Source organism: Hylobates moloch, unplaced genomic scaffold (assembly GCF_009828535.3).
Source record: "Hylobates moloch isolate HMO894 unplaced genomic scaffold, HMol_V3 SCAFFOLD_13, whole genome shotgun sequence".
Classification (NCBI taxonomy): domain Eukaryota; kingdom Metazoa; phylum Chordata; class Mammalia; order Primates; family Hylobatidae; genus Hylobates; species Hylobates moloch.
In genome coordinates, this window is record NW_026652288.1 from 50,988,297 (window position 1) to 51,000,127 (window position 11,831).

Sequence of the window (11,831 nt, forward strand, 5' to 3'; positions counted from 1 at the left end):
TTTATGGACAGACAGTGCGAGAGACAGTTATATGACAGGACTTGCTGTGCTAAGCAGATGTGGGAGAGATTGCGTCGCCCCATGAATACTAAACAATCGCTCCGAAGAAACCCCACTAGCTCCTGCGCTCAGAGCTGGGACTCGGCTTAGCCCGTCTCCCACCCTGATGGGCACACCCCTGCAGGTGCCTGGGGTTGGGGGAGGAGGGCTGGCGCCCATCCCTGCTGCATAGGTAGCCTCCTCGGCTCCCCTCCGAAGTCAGGCCTCGGCCTCAGAGCAAGAAGTGGCTCTGGGGCTCTCACCCTCACCTTCCTGGGACCCTGCAAGGACCCACAAACACCCTTGCCTTCCCTGCCATAGCCTTTGCTCCCTGCATTCCTTCCAGGGCCTGAACTGCTTCTGAACGTCTTGCTGTCTCCCCTCTCTCCGACTCTGATCCTCCTCTAGCTCATCACCCAGACGACTCACTACCTGCTCGTTTCTGAGTCTCCATCCTGGTTCTCCCACCTCCCATCCCGCCCCGCCTCCATTCCTCCGACCCCCTCTTCCTGCCTACCTCCCACTCTGCTCACTTCCCCAGCCTGACCACCTTCCACCCTACCCAGGCTGCCTGCCCGTCTCCCCAGACAACCCCTCCTGGCAGTGGGCATAGCTTTCCCATTCCCTCCCTCGCTCCAACCGGCTGCACCCTACACTGTGCCCCATTTCAAGTCATCTCTCCTATGTCTGCTTTCACACCTGCTCACCCTTCAGAATCTAGCGGGGGAGGGACAAAGTTCAGAGCAGAATGAAAGGAAAGAGGTGTGACCCTTTTCTCTCTCCTCCTGCCCTCTGCCTGCTCTCCTCTCTTCTTTCTGGGATACTGGGAGGGGAGTCAACGAGAGCTGGAGACACCTCCCCACCAGCAGAGTGGTGGGCGCCAGGGAGTGGGGGAGAAGGAAGAGGGTGGCCGGGGAAACCTGCCCAGGCGATGGGTCCCACCTGGGGAAAGCCCCGCCCACCACAACGAGCTCCGCCTCCCCTGAGCGGCGGGGGAGGCCCCGCCCGGCCCGCAGCTCGGCCCCGCCCCAAGGCCGAAGGGTCCTCCTTGGCAGCCCGGGGACTTTGGGAGGGCCAGGTTTCTCGGTCACCCCAGGCCATTGTCCCTCAGGTGAGGAGAGAGGCAAGTGCACACTGTTCCTGTCAGGCTGTCCCTCCGCCTTCGCCGGAGGGAGGACCCCCTCAGCGCCTTGAGCGGGTCTTGGGGAGAGGAAGGAAAGTGCGCAGCCTCTGCGTCTTTCCTCCTCGCAGGTAATTTACGTCTGAGAGCGGAGCAGATGGCGAGTAATTTAGCAATTACCGTGTGCGGGAACGGGACTCGCGCCTCCACATGGAAGCCAAAGATTCCCCGCCGCAGTCTCATCTCATTTGCTGCCTGTTTTCTCTACTTTGTCTCCCCTTCCCCCGCCACACCTCGCTGAATCCCAAAACTCAGGCAGAGGGGATCTTCTGCTCGGGGTCCCTTTTCATCCTGACCCCTCTCGACATCAGGCCTAGGTTTTCTGCCTCAGAAAACACGAGGTAGAGCCTGTTTGCTTACTGGGAGGCCTTCCTTCCCCTCTCACCTTCAGCCTTCTTGAGGCTGTAAGTGACCGTACTGTACTGGGAGGCTGTGGGGTTCTCTCCCAACCTTCTCCCCTACTGCCACTTCTTCAGGCTTTCCACCGTATTTTCCTCAAATATCTGGGTTCCAGACCCCCGGTTTCAGAATAGGCTTCTGGACCCCAAAGTTAACCCAGCGGCTAAGGAGCCTGGGTGCCTGCATGGGCAGCAAGGGGAAAGCAGTGATTGTTAAGGTGAGAGGAGCCCCAAAGCCCTTTGGAGCTCTGTCCACGCAGTGAGCATGTAATGAGTATGCAATGGCTGACAGAAGCTGGCCTGAGTGAGGAGAGGGCAGGCAGAGGGGACAGGAATGAGGCTGGAGGCATCTGACATGCCTCCTTCCCCTACTACTCCTTTCCTTTCTGGGCCACCTGGGGAAAGGATGCTGTGAGATAGGCCCTGGGCCTGGAGACCTCCCTAAGCTGCACGGGAGTCGGGGGTGTCCTCCCTTCCCTCTACCTCTATCCAGCCCAGCCCAGGACACAGGACATCCACAACCAAGAGGCTGTACCCCACACACACCCTGTCTTCGGCCAGGGCCCCTAGATCTCTGACCTTCACTCTCACCCCTAATCCTGGACTGCAGCTTGAATGCTCCCATTCCAACAGGACTTTAGGTGACCTCTGGGCTCTGCAGAGCTGGCCTCTCAGGCTTTGAGACACCCTCACCACAAACTCTAGCTCCTCCTCATTCCTCAACACCAGAGGAGCACTAATTAATTAGCGTGTGCAACCAGCCATAGGCACGATCTCGTTACTCACCACAGGGACCCGCTGTTAACATACTAGACCCCCGGGACGCGGGCACATGCCAATTACACAGCTAGCAGCTCGGCTAATCACGGCTCCTGGTGACACTGTGGCTTACAGAGGAATCCCCACTTCCCTCCTCCTACCTCCCCCTACACTCCTGCCTCTGGGAACAGGAGGCTGGAAGGGAGGATGTGAAGACTGGATGGGGAAAAGTTGAAATGCTGAGAAACAGGAGGCCAGCCATGGAGTAGCTGAAGTGAGGGTGGGACTGAAAAGTTAGAATTCCCCTACAAATCACTTTGGGCTGTAAACAGACACTATGGAATTAGTAAACTGCAACAAGAGGGTGTGCTGGTGGACTACAAGAAGGACTTCCTGATGAGGCCATTGCTAGGGTAGAATTGGACCTGACAAAGGACAGCCTTTCTTCCTACAAGAAGCAGCCAAGGGAAAATGGCCTGTGAGGTGGAAGAGGAAGGGAGAGAGGGGAAGTTCCAGGAACTCGGGTATCTGGTGCCATTCTGTCCCTCAGCTGCAGTTCAAGGGTACAGAGAGGAGGCAGCCTCACTGCAGACACAGATAGACGGCTTCCCTCCCACACACGTCCCATTGACTTTGCCATTCTGCCGTCACTCCACAGCTTCTCTGAGATTTAACATATTGACTCTCCGAGCTGCAGAAAATTGAATTTTCTTCATTACGACTATCTCCCGACAAAAGCAGCTCATAAATTCTCCATCTTTTTCAGGCTTCCCGCCCCCTCACCACCCAACATCTCTCCAGGGTATTCACATATTTGAACATGCCATTCACACGGGTGTAAAGGCAAGGCATGACCAGCACTCCCCACGGACACACCATTCACAAAGACAGCATTCACCCCATCCCTCACTGCCCATACATAGATCCAGTCTACACCCAGACCTGGCCACTGTCATCAGAAATGAGGGTTCATGTCTTCCACAACCAGGGTGGGTCCAAGTATATGGTGCCCCATATAGCAGATTCACATGTCCCGTATCAAGGGGTGAAAGGTCCCTTGCCTTAGCCAATGCGTGTATGTCTATATTGTGCCCCATTAGCAGTCTCATGGATGACACTGTCACGTGGGACAGAGTCATCTCTCCTGAGATACAGTATTCACTCCAGGTCCACCTCAGTGCTACCTGGGCATAGCTACAGGTCCCTCCCCACAGTACTGGAATCCCTGATTCCCACCTGGGAATATGCCCACAAGTATGAAACATACGCAAGTCTCTCAAGCTTTGTATAGTCATAGACATGGAAGGAGGAGAGGAAACATCTCCTAGGACCTAGTGGGGAGTCTTCCTTTACACCACAGCAACCACTCCTGTCTCCTCCCAACACTGTCCCCTGCCCATACACATGTTAAGCAGCTGGTCTTCTTCCATGACTATAGTACCTCAGCAGTACTCCTTAAGGCACAGACACCTCCCTTCCACAATCAAGGGATGTTGGACTTGGCCTCCCACTCCAGAGTGTGCTCTCCCCATCTGACTCTCTCCTGCTTAGGCCCCAGGAACAGCACTGGGGGAGGGCAGGGCCTAGTTCCTTTGGCACCTGGGCCAGCCTGGCAGCTGAGGCTGTAATAGATGGGCAAGAGGCCAGGCTGATGGCCAGCAACATGTGGCTTGTGCCCAGGGCCAGATTGGGACGGAAAGTGGTGGGCTAGGTGCCCAGGCACTCCACCTTCCAAAATGCCACACAATCTGTGAGTGGAGAGAAACAGAAAGAGGGACTCAGATAGATTCAGACGAGGACACCCCCTGAGACCAGACTAAGTCAATCTCTGGCCCCTCAACAGCCACTCCCACCCCTACAACACTGACCCAGGCACAAAGGAAGTCACCACAAACAAGAGAGGACAACCAGTTATTTTCAAGAATGACTAGCCCAACCTCACCAACAGGAAAACTAGAGATTGTGGGGGTACAATCAGAAACAATGATAAGAATGATTCCTCTATTAGGAGAGGGGCTGAGACTTGGGAGGTCTCCATGCATTTTTATGTGAGCTAATTAATATACAAATGTTATGTACAATGAAGATGAACATCTATTGCCTTTGCAATCCCGAACCTGCTCCTCTTGGTACTAATACACACACACACACACACACACACACACACACACACACTCTCTATATGATTAGCTGGACTGTTTTTCCCAGCACGTAGGTTTCTAAACTATCTTCTGTCTTTTCCCTTAAGAGCAAGTTTGGAACTACACAAAGGTGGCCAGGAAGGTTGGGCTCCACAATACAAGGAAAGGCTTTCTGGAGACTCAGATGTACCTCAAATCTTCTTTGTCCAAAAGGAGAACAACCTCCCCCATGCCAACCTTACCCATGCCCACCCGTAAACCTACTCCTGGCTGGGCGCAGTGGCTTACACTTGTAATACCAGCACTTTGGGAGGCTAAGGCGGGTGGATCATTTGAGGTCAGGAGTTTGAGACCAGACTGGTCAACATGGTGAAACCCTGTCTCTACTAAAAATAACAACAACAACAACAAAAAAAACTAGCGGGGCGTGGTGGCGCACGCTTATAATCCCAGCTACTGGGGAAGGTGGAGGCAGGAGAATCGCTTGAACCTGAGCGATTGTTACAGTGAGGTTACAGTGAGCAGAGATCACTGCGCTCCAGCCTGGTGACAGAGCGAGACTTCGTCTCAAAAATAAATAAATAAATAAATAAACAAACAAACAAACCTACTCCTTCTGCCAACGTCCCCTCTCAGGGAAGGACTGCATCCACTCAGATGCCCAAGCCAGTACCCTGGGATCAGCCATGACCCTTCCTTCAGGTTAGGATGAGACATGGGAGCCTGTTGCATGTATTAAATGACTTAGTGACTTTTTTTTTTCTTTTCTTGAGACAGGGTCTCACTTTGTTACCCAGGCTGGAGTACAGTGATGCAAACACTGCTCACTGCAGCCTCGACCTCCCGGACTCAAGTCATCCCCCCACCTCAGCCCCTAAGTAGCTGGGACCACAGACATACACCACTATGGTCAGCTAATTTTTGTATTTTTTGTAGAGATGAGGTTTTGCCATGTTGTCCAGGCTGGTCTTGAACTCCTGAGCTCAAGCAATCCTCCCACTTCAGCCTCCCAAAGTCCTGGGATTACAGGCATGAGCCACCACACCTGACCCCCTTAAGTGATTTTTTTAAGCTAAAAGTTTAACTTTTTTAGCATCACATGTCTACAGACATCAAAATCATTACTTTAAAAATCAAAATGTCCTGTTTCCTTCATTGTCCACATCCTGCATGCTACTTCCTAAATATCTCTGTGTCTATCCAATTTGCTGCATTCTCTCTGGCAGACGAGAGACAGGTCTTAGCAAGATAACTGAGCTGCTTCCTTGTTGCGTTCTCAGGCTCCAGGGTTAACCTCCCCGCTTCTCCCAATTCCCATAGCACTAGGGAGGCCAGAGAAGCATAGGGGACAGGCCAAGCCACACAGTTTCCCAGAGAGAAGTATTTTGAAACTTCCAGAAAGCTGATAGAATTGCAAAGTACATGAAATCAGCTACTTAAATTGTGACCACAACACACAGCTATTTATTTTGTGATGGGGTAAAAATTTTCAAACTTTTTATCAATAGAATAATAAAAATAAACCCTATAACCATATGAATAACACTATCTTGAGGGAAATCGGCCACATTCATGACCAATCAGCCAGTGGCCTTATGCCCCACCAACATTTTGGTTGGCTGAATTCCAGTCTTTCTTCAGCAGGGGATCTTTGCTTATGTGTGATTCACAAAGTTGATGCTCTATAAATTTCAGTGGAATAAATGTGACACTAATAGAGGTATGAGCACGTGGCCAGATTAGAATCAAAAGTCTTCTCGTCAGAGGTATCTCTTCTCCCAGGACAACTCTACTGATTCTAGAATGTTGATTCAACCCATGTTGATAGAGCATGGAATGGGCACAAGACTAGATTCCATCTCCAGCCCCTATTATATGAGGCCATATGATGGGTTCCCACCAATAGGATATAAGTGGAAGTAATGTGTTACTCCCAAGCTGTGAAAGTTTAGAGTGTGGGCCTTCTCCACATGCTTGCTGTTCCCCATCTGCTGGCGGTGACACCTGGGCAACCTGAAGCCACATATTTCAGATGGCAGATCCACAGCATGAACAGATCTGGATTCTTGAGTCACCTGACCACAAATATCCACATTGGACTTATGTGATACATAAATTCTTATCACGTTAAGACACTGAGATCTGGGGGTTGTCTGTTGCAGCTGTTATATCTACTCTAATACACAAATCAAGGTAATGAGGCCAAAATGGCAAAAAAAGACTTGTAACACTGTTGAATTTGGACTGTGATGGATGCAGAGGGCACAGGAGAGCACTCTCGAGTCAGGAATTCTTGATTTACATCTCATACTAGGGGCTGGGTACAGTGGTTCATGCCTGTAATCCCAGCTTTTTGGGAGGCCAAGGCGGGCAGATCACCTGAGGTCAGGAGTTCAAGACCAGCCTGGCCAACACAGTGAAACCCCGTCTCTACTAAAAATACAAAAGTTAGCCAGGCACGGTGGCAGGCACATGTAAATCCCACCTACTCAGGAGGCTGAGGCAGGAGAATTGCTTGAACCCTGGAGGCAGAGGTTGCAGTGAGCCGAAATCATGCCACTGCACTCCAGCCTGGGTGACAGAGTAAGACTCTGTCTCAAAACTAAATAAATAAATCTCATACTAGCTATGTGGCTTTGCTCAAGTTATTTAATCTTTCCGAACTTTGATTTTTTTCATTGATAAAAATTATATAATAATAGTATGATCTGAACACTTTGATAGTAGAGTGGGTTGATGGGTCTGCGGAGTGAAGGAGCTGCAGACCTGAGTATAGTTGAGAACTCTAAACCATTCTTCCACCCAGCCCTAGGTCAACCAAGGAACTAAGAGGACAAAAGAAAATGGGCCAGAGACCTTAAAGAAAAGCCCCAAGGAAATCAAACTTTGCGCTAAAATTACATCAGTGTTTTTCCTACTTCCCACAGAGTCCACAGTTTGGAAACATTCAGAACAGCCTACAATATCTGATAGAGCTGCTTCTGTGTGTTTGTAAAGCACCCAGCAGAGTACCTGGTACATGGCAGACACTCAGTACTATTAATAACACTGGCCATTATTATTTTCTCAGAAAGCATCTTGTTATATTGGGAAAGGTATAGGTTTCAGAATAAGATCGTTCTTAGAGGCTTTTTTTTTTTTAGACTGGTCACATTCTTGTCGCCCAGGCTGGAGTACAGTTGGTGCATTCATGGCTCACTGCAGCTTTGATTTCCCAGGCTCAGGTGATTCTCCCACCACAGCTTCCCAAGTAGCTGGGACTACAGGTGTGCACCACCACACCTGGTTAATTTTTGTATTTTTAGTAGAAACAGGGTTTTGCCATGTTGCCCAGGCTGGTCTCTAACTCCTGGGCTCAAGCAATCTGCTGGCGTTGGCCTCCCAAAATGCTGAGATTATAGACATGAGCCACCGCGCCCAGCCAGTAAGTTACTCTTAAAGTCTCAGTCTCTTCATCTGTAAAATCTGGATAGCACCTTGCACAGTTATTGTGATGATTCAATGGGTGAAAGAGCACCTCTCACATAGTAGGCACTCAACTAGTGGTAGCTCCTCAAAGCATTCCCAGAGTCCAGGGCCAGCTTCCTTTAAACATTTATTATGTGGTGGGCACCGAGCTACATGAGGCAATACCAGAATTAGGACTTTTGCAAAAGAGAAAAGAGACAACATTTCAGGGAAATGGATTTATTTTTCAGCAGCTCCTTCCCCAGTTCTATGGAGCCCTTCGACAATCATGGCAGTCATCTCCCTTCCCCAGACAAGAGTTAAACTATATTCTGAAAAAAAAAGAACAGTCCCCAAATCTCCCACTCTCACTCAGAATTCTTTGATCCCAATAACTGTAACTTCCACCTGTCTTCACAGTATTATTCCCCTTTTTCAAAAAATCTTCAGTGACTAACTTCCCATTCCTGATGGGAGTGAAGTCCAAACCTTTGCACATGATGTATTGATTAGGAAAACAGTAGCTACTATAAAAAATAAGCCCCACATTTTAGCAGTGTAACAAAAATTGAAATTGATTTATTGGTCAAGTGAAATCTAAAACACATGATCCTGATTAGTGGTCAGCTCTCTGCCAAGTGATGATTCAGGGAACCAGCTTCCTTCCATCCTGTGGCTCCACTGTCTTTAATATGTGGCCTTCAGAGTCACTGTGCCTAAGATCATCTTCATCAAGCTAGACAGGAAAAAAAATATGAACGATCTTTTTTGGAGGGTTTTAGGGGCCAGACTTGAAAATGGAACACATTAATTAAAGGAGAAGCTTAAAAATGTGGTACAGCTGTGTGTCCAAGAAAAAGAAAGAAACAGGTTCTGATAAGCACAGCTTATCAGGCAGGCTCTGGCTCACCTGACATTCAAAACGCTCTATACTCTGGCTTAAGTCTGTCTTTCCAATTTTATCTTCCATTGTCCAATTATCCAACTGTAGCTTCTTTTTGTTGTTGCTGTTGTGTTTTGTTTTTTGAGACACAGTGTCACTCTGTTGCCCAGGCTGGAGTACAGTGGTACCATCCTGGCTCACTGCAACCTCTGCCTCCTAGGTTCAAGCGGTTCTGCTGCCTCAGCCTCCCAAGTAGCCGGGATTACAGGCACGTGCCACCACACCTGGCTAATTTTTGTATTTTTTGGTAGAAACAGGGTTTCGCCAGTTGGCCAGGCTGGTCTTGAACCCCTGACCTCAAGTGATCCACCCACCTCAGCCTCCCAAAGTGCTGGGATTACAGGAGCAAGCCACCACGCCTGGCCTCCAACTGTAGCTTTTATTCAGCTTTGCTGCAATCACAACCTACCCCCAAATCTAAGGGACTCACAACAACCAATGCTGGCTTCTGATTTATGTATATGCAGGTTGTGGGTAAGTGGCAGCTTGGCTCCACAGGTCTTCCCATTCCCGGGCCCAGGCAGAAGGAGCAACTCTCATGTGGATTATTCCCATTCTAGTGGCAGAGAAGAACAAGAAAGTGGAAACTCATGTGTTCAAACATGGCACGAGTCACATCTGTTCACATCCCATCAGCCAAATCATGAAACATGACAAAGCCCAAAGTCAATGACATGAGACATCTATTCCTTCTACAGGAGATACTGCAAGTCACATGGAAGTGGGCAGGAATGAGAGAGGAAATAATTTCAAACAATTACTCCATCCACTACAACTGCCATTTTCCATCTGGAGTACATGGCAGACATTACTACCCAGCACTCTTTCCTCAGAATCCTCAACACAACATTTCAGGCAGACATTACCAATAATCTGAGTTTGCCTAAGTAAATAAATAAAGGTTGAAATTGATGTGCTATTATGTGACTCTAGGCTCATTATCCATTCCCATCTCCAAATCTTTGCTTTGGCCTAGAAGAAGCTTACCCTCCCCATTCCCCATCTTGCCAAACTACCCAAATTTAATCTATGCTTCAAATATTTGAATATTTGAAAGTAATGACTATAATTAAAATAACGAATTACATTTATTATTTTAAAATAATGAATTACAATTTATTATTTTAAAATAATGAATTACAATTTATTATTTTAAAATAATGAATTACAATTTATTATTTTAAAATAATGAATATTTTCTATTCATTCTTTCAATAAAATTAACTGAATACCTAGTATAGCACCTGACACATATTTGTTGAATGAATGTTTCACATTACATTGTGCCTTGCACTGAGCACATAAATGCTCAGTGAACATTTGTCTCCCGTTAATGAACCAGCACTGTTCCTTAGAACAATGGGAGTTAGTATCACATGCCAGAGTTTCTGGACTGGGAGTATGGTGACTGCTTGTGCTTAAATCCTGATTCTGCCACTTACTAGCTGGATGACTCCAGGCAAGTCATTAATTGTGCCTCAATCTCATCATGTGTAAAATGGGGATAATAACAAGGCGTTATTACATAAGCCTGTTGTATTAAATGGGAAAATTCTTAGCATAGTTTGAACAGATCATAAGCACCCAAGAAATGGAAGTTGTTACCATTTTTAGCTCCGAGACTGTTTTCTCGTAGACCTTTATTTTGGGCGGAAGACAAGAGCCAAGAACACTTGAGACTTGGGTCCTTGAACAGACCTCACTCTTAACCCACTTCAGACCTTGAGCTACCTCCTCATCCAGAAACTGGTTCCCTAACTCATAAATCCTGATTAATGACACAGACACATCACCTTAATGTTTGTGCAGCCCAGTAACTAATTGTTAAGTGCCTGGAGATCTTCAGATGAAAGACACTCAGGGCAGACACTGCATTCAGTCATAAAAGCAAAACACTACCAAAAAACTTGGAAAAGGCAGAAGCTCCGTAACTTAGTGAAGTAGAGAATTAAAGCAGGCACCTAGGAAGAGGAAATCAATCCTTAAGACTGTAATCCTTTAATGCAGAGCCAGAGAAAGAGTTAATTCTGAATGCCTCCGACTACAGGGATGGAGAATGGCAAGAGTGGGGACAGGATGCCCAAGTCTATAACGTGACTTGGGGTGTGGGGGACGTGTCAATCTTTCACCTCTCCTAAATAAAAACCAGAACGTCAACATGTATTGTTATCCTAATTAATTTAAGCCACTTACAAGGCTTGGGCAAACAGGCCCCTATAAGTGGCTTGTTTGTGAATTGTGACAGGTCCTGAATTATGCCAAGCTCCCTTTTCAATTTCATTCTTCTCATTCCACCGCTCCTACCACCACCTCAGGCAATTGTATCCTCTTCCTAGACCCAGAAGCCACTCTACGGGAGCCCAGTCCAGATGTGTATGGTCAGGCCCCTCAGCACTGAAATCCTCAAGTTGGAAGAAAATGGTCAGCCGTGCAGAAGACATCATTCTTATAAGGTCTGTCCCTGAGACTGAAGTAAAGAAGAAACTGCTATACCCCAGCTATCAGTTTCCCATCCCCAAAATGGTGGGTAGCTGTGGTGTGGTAGCAAGAACATATGACGGGGAATTAGCCAAGGCTAATACAGTTCTACATTTCATAGCTTTGACACTTCACACCGCCTCCTTAACCGTACTTCAGTTTCTACATCTATCAAGCGTGCATAACGCTTAACGCCTACCTCACAGGTGGGTGTGAAAAGTACAGGACGGGACGCAACAGAAACCGCTCTGCCCGCCGTTAAAGCGTTATACAGAAGGCGTTAGAGCCGTAAATCCTCCCCAGCCCCCAACAACGCACGTTACAAACCAGCAGCCACCCCTAATGCAGCCGGCCCCCTCCTAAGGGATCATGGGCCTTGAAGTCCTTTGGTGGCCACACCCTCGTTTGCTGTCACAGGAGTGAGAACTACGCCTCCCAGGATGCCG

General features: G+C 48.1%; 1 long non-coding RNA gene across 1 annotated transcript in view; it reads right to left on the reverse strand.

Moving 5' to 3' along the window:
- The window catches only part of LOC131380942 (uncharacterized), a 162,707-nt gene extending 151,046 nt beyond the window's left edge, over positions 1 to 11,661 (reverse strand). Inside the window, exon 1 of the long non-coding RNA XR_009209254.1 lies at positions 11,585 to 11,661. This is a non-coding gene — a long non-coding RNA (uncharacterized LOC131380942). The remainder of the gene's footprint in view (positions 1 to 11,584) is intronic.
- Positions 11,662 to 11,831: the final 170 nt, after the last annotated feature.